The sequence below is a fragment of the Papaver somniferum genome, unplaced genomic scaffold (genome assembly GCF_003573695.1).
Source record: "Papaver somniferum cultivar HN1 unplaced genomic scaffold, ASM357369v1 unplaced-scaffold_118, whole genome shotgun sequence".
In the NCBI taxonomy this organism is placed as follows: Eukaryota; Viridiplantae; Streptophyta; class Magnoliopsida; order Ranunculales; family Papaveraceae; genus Papaver; species Papaver somniferum.
The window spans coordinates 12,673,588-12,684,270 of NW_020620825.1; the positions used below are offsets into that span (position 1 = coordinate 12,673,588).

The window sequence follows — 10,683 nt, forward strand, 5'->3', positions numbered from 1 at the left end:
CCACACAATAAGACTTGGAAACCTTTTCTTTCATTCATTTTTGGGAGGCCTAGACAACTTAATGATACATAAACCTAACCGAGCCCTATACCTAGGGGATGTGGATAAGAAAGATTTATGGTCACATAAAGGGGGACCTAGTCATATATTATACAACTTAGAGTGGTAAAAGCAAGACTGGACATGGGATGAACTCAGCCAACAAGTTGGCGTCCACATGCTTCGCGTGTACAGAGTCCATGCTTATCACTACTAAATCCGAACTTAATTCATCGGCAACCTCACCTATGACTGCAGTTGGCGGCTTGCTCCCACTCCCAAGCTGTTCTATTAGGCGGAATTCCTGGAATCCACCTAGCAAGAAAAGAAAGAAAAAGGATCAAGATTCTACTACAATGAGCCTATGTTTCGCTACAGCACACACATCATAGTTTGTCAATTCTCTCAGTCAACCTGTGTGGTTAAAGGCCCCGCTTAGGTGAGACTGGACGGCAACACGAAATTTTTTAGGAGCTAGTGTAGGGTTGTCTAGTTGTTCGATTTGGTTAGAACCTTAAGAGGAAGACCAGCTGCTTTCTCTTCTTTAAACAGTTAAAACTGCTAGCTATTATATCCGAGGTGCCAAGGTTATGAGCTTATATATCTTCTTATTGATATTATCACTTTAAACTATCTCTCCGTCTCTCTAGACACACACATCTACCTAGTCCTTATAGGCGCTAGATGCATATACGTAGTATATTCCAGAACCTCTTAATGATGAAGAAAACATAGATTTGCTCCCAGTAGAAGAGAGAACGGACTTTACTGCCACACTTATTAAAGGGAAAGAAATGAAGCAAAAAATCAGCGACCATATTACTTTCAGTTCAGGTTTCACATTTAGTAACTCCGCTAGCTACCTGAAACGCTAAAAAACAATTTTAAGCAAACTAACCTTCAGAGAGATGCCAACGGATGCTGGACAGTTGAGTTTCATACTCGGGCAAAGACTCTTTTGGCTTCTCAGCAATAACTGCACACAATAATAAACAGCATCATGTCTCTGTTTTATGCGTATATGCAATAGTACTTGTATGAGTCGGAATCCAACCAAACGACAAGGAAATTAAAGTTGGGGTTAATAACGACAGATATATACCCAAAACTGTGATGTCTGATCCATATTTTTTTTGCTAATGCGGCAGTGGTTGCAGCTGCCTGCAGTTGTTCAAACCAACACTAATTAGAGAAGCAACTAGTACAATAATGTTTTTAATTAATCTTCATATCGTAATTGGAAATATTTTTTAACATGACATCTCCTAATCATAGATTGAGACAGACTGAGCAAATAAGCTGCTTCCTCTCTTGTTTTCTGCCTGCACTCGGAACCTTCCCTTTCCCTGGTCAAAGACTTGGTTGAAAATTGAAATCCAACTATTTGTATGACACTGGTGAACGACCAAAAATGGGGATACCAAAGAGGTTATTCTTAATAATTATTTTTAAATAGAAAAGGAATTAAGTACCTGTCTGGTTCCCTCGGATAGATAAGGGTTTGTATCTGTGACTGGAAGAAGCAAGTGTTTGAACTGAGTAAAAGCATCCGCAGCTGAATTCTCAGATTCTGGTGTTGCTGAAATCATTAAAAGGATAATCAAGGTATTATTGGCAACCTCAATTAATTACATGCAAGAATAACCTAAGCTCTAAACCCTAAACCTCAACATGAAATGCTTTGTGTATTGATATCAATACTAGTATTAATGAAATTTAAGGTACCTTTGTTTGTGAATTTCTGGAGCCGCTTAGCAGGTAATGGATTAAACCCCTTGGAATGTGTCAGAGTGGAAAAGGAAGAGGAAGAGAAAAAAGATGATATTGAAGAAGAAGAAGAATAAAATGGGAAAGACCTAGGAACGGAGATTTCTCTAGGGACGGAAATGTCGAGATGCATTGGGAGAGGTAAAGAGTTGGAAAGCGCCATAACTGATTGAAACTCGCTAGAAAATTCAGGAGAAAAGTCTGATAGAGAGATACTGGGCAAGGAATTTTAGTGAAGAAGAAGATGATTCTGGATTCTGGAATAACTTCGTGTTGATGATTGAGCAAAAACGGGATAAAGATATTTATTTAATTATACACTCTGCTTACACTATAGTGTTAACTTGACATCATTCATTGTTGGATAGGTACGGACATTCCCTTCATCGTACACATTGTCACATGCCCATTTAAGGGAAATTCTTGTGGGAATGTTCAAATGAACTTGTTTGTTGAGCCACGATGGTCAAACAGGATTCTCCATTATGGAAAAAAAAGTGAGTGATTAGTGGTTAAATGTGCGATCGAATATCTGGTGTTGGCGCCCGAACTATAAGCGTTGGCGCCGTTGGGAATGACGCCAGCATTAGCGACGCCAGTGTTTGAGACACGACCGCCAACGACAAATACACCGGAACGGTCACCGGAACGGCTAGTTTCCGTTTCCACCTCTATAAATACGACTCGAATTTGATCTCACAAATACACCACAATCTTTCATCCGATCAATCTTTTCTTAATTTCAATTTTCAACCATGAATTCTGATTTTGATTCTTCTGAGGAGGATATGAAGATGGATGACATGTTGTACGAAGAAGATGAAGAAATATGTATGGAGTTTTTGCATCAAATGGATGAAGATGCAGATCAAGATAGAAGAAGACGAAATTTTATGTTGCAATTACAAACTGGGATCATACCAAAGCCTTTAGAGCCATATGAAGTTGGGACTAGAAGATGGACGCGGCGGAATCGACATTTTTACCACGAAAAGCTGATGCATGATTATTTTAATCATGACTGTGTGTATTCCGATGAGAATTTTCAGGGTCGATTCCGATGAGAATTTTTCCATGCATCTACAATTCGCTCAACTTGCATCTCCAACCGCATCATGCATCTTGGCCAGGCCCAAATCTCATTTGGCGCATGCTACTGTTGCATTCCTTCTATGCCAATTAGCACCCAAATCTTGACACAAACTTGTGCACCTTCGCACAACTGGAACGGACTTAACTTGGTGATTTTAAGCATCACCATAGAGCTCATCAAAGTCATATCACTCAATGACTTTCGCGGACAAATTTCCTTGGGAAATCTTAACAAGGCCATAATCCTTGCAAATGAGGCGCCACTGCCTATGTTCCATGAAGCAAGAATGCCACATTCTTCTTCAAACTTGGAACTCATTTTTACTGCCCATGCACATCTGGAAACTCTTGTCTTTCCCCTTCTCCAAAATCAGCGTTAGTAGCAAAAAATTTTGATTTGCAGTTTACAAGAACATTCGCTTGTGGTTATGATCAATTGCAGGTCTTCGGACACCCTTGTCCAAGCATATTGATCCCACTTATAAACCAGGTGCAAGCACACTCCTTGTGCGCATCTAGTATCAACGAAGAATTCTTTGCAAACGCAAGACCGTGGTGTATCAGTTTTTTCCTAACTTGCGCTTCTTTCTTCAGCCTTTACATAAGCTTTATGTTATATAAGAATTGGCCATACAATTTTTCTTTTATGGCATCACATTGCCACAAAAAAATGATGGTTCGCAACCAGACCTTGCATTACCACCAAGGTACATGCATTCGAGAGAGATAATTATAATCTTCATCAACTGGATACGATGAAAACACCTTCAAATCTATCATATAGACAGGTTCTTCATCTACTTTTCCACTGCAAAGGCCATCATCATCTTTGCATTCAGGAATTTTCGCATAATTCTCATTACTTCTTGTAATGTACTCGCTACTGACAACACTACGAAAACATGCATTCCAAATGCTTAATCTTCTCATACTTGTGATAAACATGGACTTTAACACCTGACTTGTACCATAAAAGTCAACATACTCCTTAGTTTTGTCATGCAATACTTGAAAACCCGGTTTTCAATTGTATTCGCATGCTTGTCTAACACTTTGGGCAGGAATTTTGACACTTTTGTCATAAACTTCCATAGCATGTTGCTACATCAAGATTCAAGTTCATTCCAATTGATCTTTCCACACAAGACCAACTTCTTCTAGTCTCCATAATAGTGAAACCCAAACAATTCACCACTGAATTTGACAAACAAATGACATTAACTTGAGTAAAAAGAGAGAAAAATCAGCAATTGTGTCCCCTAACACATCTCTAATACCAGCTGTCACATGCCCATTTAATCGCCTAAAATTTTCATGGGACATCACCGGAAATGATTGTGGTTCAGTGAATCAACTTCACCCAAAATCACTCAGCCTTGCATACTTGCACCAAAGTATACATATGCCTTCACTCATAAGGAAATACGCAATGAAAGTCTTTTCTTCTTTCTCTCTAACTCTTCATGCCCCCATAAGCATAAGAGATTCTGCCCATGTACTTGAACAATTCTCACACAAATCAACAACATTGTAACACAAAGATTACTGCAACAAACCCATTTTATTGCACTAAAGGAAGATTACAAAACTCGTCCAACTCATGGACCAAAACAGGCCATTTACCCTCTTGGTGAATGCCTAAAACACTCTCCACTTTAGTGGTTCTTCTCTAAATTGAACAACACTAAACTTATTGATCCCTAAGATATTTATAATAACTAGGATCAGGCCAAAACTTCTGTGCAACCACCTCCACAAGCCTTGGACAACCAAGTGTCCAAGTAGTTTCCATAACCGCATAAAGTGTGCATAACTAACTAGCCTCTTCTGATTTGTGCCACCTCATGCCACACCTGTCCCAAACGGTTTTGGAAACTATCATATGGTTATAAACTCAATTTATAACCGTTCACCTTTGTCTCACACCTTTGGCATGCTTTCAAAGCCAATAACCAACTCTTAACCGTCACTTGAGCTATATTGCACCACTGTTGTGCTTTACTGAATTCTGCCTCGCTCCAGTGCTCAGCCATCTTGGCCCTGCATTCTTATCACTCTAAGCTAATGCACGGAAAATCCTTATGCTTCAATCATCGAGACCAACTCTTTAAGCTCATTCTGGTTGCTCATGCGTCATATGCTTCACTTAGCCAATTTGCTTGACAATTGTAATGCCACTCTTGCATTACTAGCTTGTTTGCGTTGTTCAAGTTATGGAAAACCTTGAACTAATGTCATACCAACTCCTGGCCTATTATTCACTCTTCCATCATACTTGAGTTTGGGACAACTCAATTTCACGGATATGCATCAATGCCAACATCGCATGTTGCATCTGTCACTTTGGCCTCGTCTTGCCTTTCCCTCAATGAAGCCTCATTGTGTCGGCCAATAAGCTTCATTCCGTTAGAGCATAGCTCGATTGAACCCACCAAGCGCTGGTATGTCAAGTTTGGTTGTCAAATTTTAGTGAGCCAAAACTCATTTAAGAGTCGCTTGATTATGTACTAGAGTCAACTTCGTATAGGTTAGCTTAAAAGTATTAGGATATGAGACATTACAAATATTGTGAAGACTTGAAGAAGTGAAGAAGTAAGGATCTACAACAACAACATCATCCTTCCACTTGAGGTTAGTGATATTTGACTTGAACTGTTTCATTCCCTAATGTATCTTTCAAGCATATTGAAAACAAAAATGCGAAGCATGAATGATTATACTCTAGTTACACATAGTATTAAGGAATACAATACGAGGTTTATTGCTTAACCATTAAACTTTGTAGATAAGACATCGACATAATCGTTTGAATGCTATTGTGATTATGTATGGGTATAAGGTGAAGATTTCATCCTAGGAAACAATGTTTTACATTTGTTTTAAGAAATTAAATTCATGAACTTGTTTTGTGAATCGAAAGAGAAATCGACTGGCATTATTGGTATTGTTATTCATTGCATATGTTTTTAACTACCAATATGTGTGATTAGTATAACCGTTCATGACTTGTTTATATTCTTGGTAGAACTATTCACAAAGGCCTGACTTTTGTATTGGTATGACTTTTATTAGTGAAACCGATCTTAAGTAATCACCTGAGATGGTATGATCGATTCAGTGTTATGGGTATGACCAACTCTGGGTAAAGGGGAACCGATCCTAGTAAGAGGTGCAACCGATCACAATAGGGGAATCGATCCTTGTATGAGGTGCAACAAGTTTTTAGCAGAAAGGGGAACCGATCCTATGGACATGTGCAACACGTATTTAGGAAAAGGGGAACCGATCCTATGGACAAGTGCAACAAGTACAAGTTAGATACCATATATATATAGGGAACCGATCCTAGTACCTAGTCAACCGAATTTTGGTAACTAGCGTGACTATGCAAAGTACTCACATGGAGGTAGAACCGAAACTTGTTTTGGTAGAACCGTGAAACCCATGTTTGGTGATTGAGTGTTCTTGATCAATCACGTAGTTCTTGAAAGTCAGATGAACTAATTCTAAACTTGTTTGAAAGTGTGGCAAATCGGTTTCAAGATTGTAAGTATGAAAGAGGACTTACAAAGTAAGGATGTCGACATACTTTGACCATGTGCAGTAACGCTTATCTTTAATTGTTCAAAGTTATTCCTTAATAGCTAAAGGAAGAAAATCCTGGATTGAATAAAATAAATTAAAAACCTTTTATTTAAGGTTATGAATTTTATTTTTGGAAAATGAAAATTAGTAATGTGCATTTACTAGTTGGAGATTTTCCAAGATATTTTCAGTCATTATTTGGACAAAGCATTTCCAGGAATTATGGAAACCGAATCTGGAATATATATTGCATATCTTGAGAATATTTTCGGTTTTGGAAATTCATTGGTGTCCAAACTTCTTTGGTCTATAAATATAAAAGTTTGCATTTCGAGAAAAGTAATCCTCTGAGATAGAAAAACTATCTCAGTTGTGCTGCTACTGGTGAAGCCGCCTATTCGAGAGGAGAGTAACCTAGTTAGGCGAAATCTCTTACGGCCGCTCAGTTTAAATACTTCTTTGGGATTGAGAAGCTCTATTAGTACTGTTGTTGGGAAACTAGATAATCGTGGTTTATCTTTTGTTTTCGGTTGATTTGATTGACTAACGGTGGTTGAACTTTGATTGCACCTAGTTTGTTTATGCTTGAGAATCTTCTCTTCTGATATAAGATTCACTCAAAGTAGATTGAAGTTTCGAAGGGGATCTTTAGACTGTTTGTAGATCTAAAGGCGTCTTGTGATAATCCATTGTTAACAGACTCTGTTCCGTGCGTGATTGATCACAAGAGATTCAAGTTGATTGTGTGCAGGTGTTTATTGAAGATCTAAGAAGATTTGAAGATAAAGAAGATTTTGAAGATTTCTGATTTGGGTTCATAATATTTGGTGTGCACAATACTTGTTTCGGTAAAAGAGGATCCAACTATAATCGGTTTATCCTTGTGGTATATTAGATTGATTAGTTGTGTAGATCGGCATCAATACAAATTTTTGTGATTAAAAGTATTGATTGCAAAATATTAACAATTACTTTGGTGGTTGATAATAAGATAGATCCAAGAACTTGACAAAGGAGTTTATTGAGATAAACAGAAGAGCCTTTTGTCGAACTCACATCACTTGGTTGAAAAGAGTTGATACCAAACAGATTTGTTGTTCCTTTACTGTTTGGAGTACGAAACAAAGGAATTGTTCCAAGTACGTGACTTATTACAGGTCGGAGGCGTGGGAATACAGACGAAACTAGGTGAACTATAGTTTTAGTTGCTTGGTCTCAACTATACGAAGTTGGTTTGATTTCGTATAGCGGCTTAATCCTGAGAGTACTCAATTATGGACAAGGTCCCGGGGTTTTTCTGCATTTGCGATTTCCTCGTTAACAAAATCTTGCTGTGTTATTTACCTTTATTTTCCGCAATTACAATTGTTGTTATTATAATTTAAAGTAAATTACATAAACGTTAATTCCTATTGTGTTTGGTTAAGTCCGAAACTTTTATCAAGTAAACATACTTCGTTGTTGCATTGTCTGGATCTTGTATCCATAGTCAATCACACAACTTATCTTGTTGTCGTATTGTCTCGATCTCGTATCCATAGACAATCACACGAAGTGTGAACCGATTTGTTGTATTGTCTCGACTCTTTTCATAAACAATCACATTTGGAGAAAGGACTTATAGGTGGAAAAGTTTTAGTTTGAGGTATATTTGGGTGCCCTCGTCTTTTCAATTGGTATCAGAGCAGGCAAACACGAAAAGATCTAACAATCTGTGTTTGGTGCGATCCAACCTATAAGAAATTGAATCTATGTCTTATTCAATTAACGTTATGCAAGAGTATGACTACTCAAAAGTTGAAGATGTTACTACTTCGTTGACTCATGATCCAGGAGTTTCGAAAACATATATGTACATCTCTGATGGAAAGGAAGATGTTGATAAAGAGTTGGTAGAACTCCTAAAGCCTATAAAATCTCTGTCTTCTAAAGGCCGATATTAAAGACATAAACAAATCTTCTTAAACAGGAGATCAGAGAAAAAGACATTCAACTGAATATTCTAGCCATAGAGAATATGGATCTCACTGTCAAATTAGAAGTTCTTGGTAAATCTCTTTCTCAATAAAAGGAGACACGTCCTATGACTCTGATTAATGATGCTGTTGTGATTTCTTCTGAAGTTGAGGAAACTAAAAGTCCTTGCTCGAATTTTAAGACTATGATAAAACTGGTTTAGTCACATATGAAACAGATCAAGATGATGGTAGTTTGCCTAACTACATCAAGTCAGAAGAGGATAAGAAACCATCTTCTATATCTACTGATGATCAAATGAAATCTTGTCCGAAGGAAACTTTTAACCGATTCCGTGAACGTGATCTTAAAGAATACAATTTTCAGACACTTGAAAGGAAACTTATATTTCTTCAACATACAGTGGTAAAAATATTGAAAGAAGTTTTTTGTCTTAAAAAACTGAAAGATCATTCCTCAGTAGAAAGACAGATTATACCACTACCCGATAATATCAACTCAAAAAATCAGAGGAAAGAGTTGATAATCGCTTCTGGAAAAAGGTTCCTCCTCACACATATCGAAACAATTCTTGTTTTGATGAATAACGACTCCAGAAGGAAGGGAAAGAGAGAATCTCTTCCAAAAGAAACAATCAGGAATTTCCGATAATTGTTTCAGATAATCACACTGATGTGGATCATAAGGAAGTCCTTAGAATGAGAAAATCATATGAAAATATCATTGAAAGAATTAAGAGAGATTTATCTATTTCTGAAAATTCTCACGGCAGTACTGTTTCTCCACATGATCATATATCTAGAGTTAGAAAAGATCATTATTCTGGGAGAAGATATTTTGGTCAGAAATTCCCAAAGAGAAACATGAACTATGTTTGGGATACTCGATGTAAGCCAGAAAAGGCTTACTCCATCACAACCTAGTTGTATGGAGACTGTGCTAACTCATCCGTTTTGTGCTCATAACTGTTAGAGCATTGCTCGGTCGAACTCGCATGCGTTGCTATCTCAAGCATGTTTGTCAATGTTAGTGATCAAAACTATAAGTCTTTATTTCTTGTCTATTATACCTAAGTCTCGGACTAGGATAGAAAGTGTAGTTGAGCTCAAGGAATTCAAGGCGATTCATCATACAAGAAGAAGAACTATTCAAGGAACTGGTGGAACTTCTCGACAAAAAGGTATGTGATGACTTGAACTTATCTGTCACTCAAAAGTCTATCTACCCTATCTCCTACTCTTTGAGACAATAAGTCGTATGCTATATATATAGACTTGGATTATACAAATTTGGTATTTCAAGCCGAGTATACCTCGCCTATCTATATCTTGAAATATGTGTTGGTAAGCTTTTCGCTTCGATCAAGTTTATCTTTACCATATGACGAAAGTCATGATATGTTTCAATCATCTTGAAAATTGCTTTGACGAGAAATGGTGTAACAACTATATAACGTCCTCTAAGAATGTTTCAATGATTGAAATGAGATTTTAGATTACATAACCAATGGTGGACATAAGCATTGTTGTGGAAACACATTTATGTATAAGTCATATTCCTTGAACCAAAGTTTACGAACTTTGTTGATCAAAAGAACCGGAAGAATGGTGTGAGCCAAGTCCGTGAACTTCCGAAGTTCTCAAACCCGAGAATTTCTGCTGGAGTTGACAAACTACTTGCGTTAAGCTAAGTCCGCGAACTTGGTCCGCGAACCCAGTCCACGAACCGGCGAAGTTCTCGAACCCGATAATTTCTATTGGAGTTTGTAAACTCTGCCCGGTAACTTAAGTCCGCGAACCTAGTCTGCGAACTCGAGAAGGTTATATATCTGAAGATGATTTATGAACTTCAACTTAAAAAGACTAAGGAATGCAGTTTGCAAACCGTGGCTATAAAAGTTCATGAACCGATTCAAGTGAATCAAATCATCTTTGCTTCAATTGTGTCTTGTGTAGTACATGAGATTTCCTTGCAATTGAACAACTCTCTAACTAGTTCATGTGAAGTCATTTCAACTAGTTATGGTGAAGAAGAACATGGTTGATATGAAATGCTCATATGGCTAACCATTTGGTTAATTGTTGTTGAACCAACAAGTGCATATGTTTGTGTACAGTTAACAAACCTAGAAGCGTGCATTGTCAAGTGTATGTAACAAGCTAAGTTTTTGATCTAACGGTTGAGAAATGTTAGCTTGAATCTAAATCAGGTTTTCATCTAATG

General features: G+C 37.5%; 1 pseudogene; it reads right to left on the minus strand.

Moving 5' to 3' along the window:
- Positions 1 to 22: 22 nt before the first annotated feature.
- Positions 23 to 2,067, minus strand: LOC113330327 (annotated as a pseudogene).
- Between the last annotated feature and the right edge of the window lie 8,616 nt (positions 2,068 to 10,683).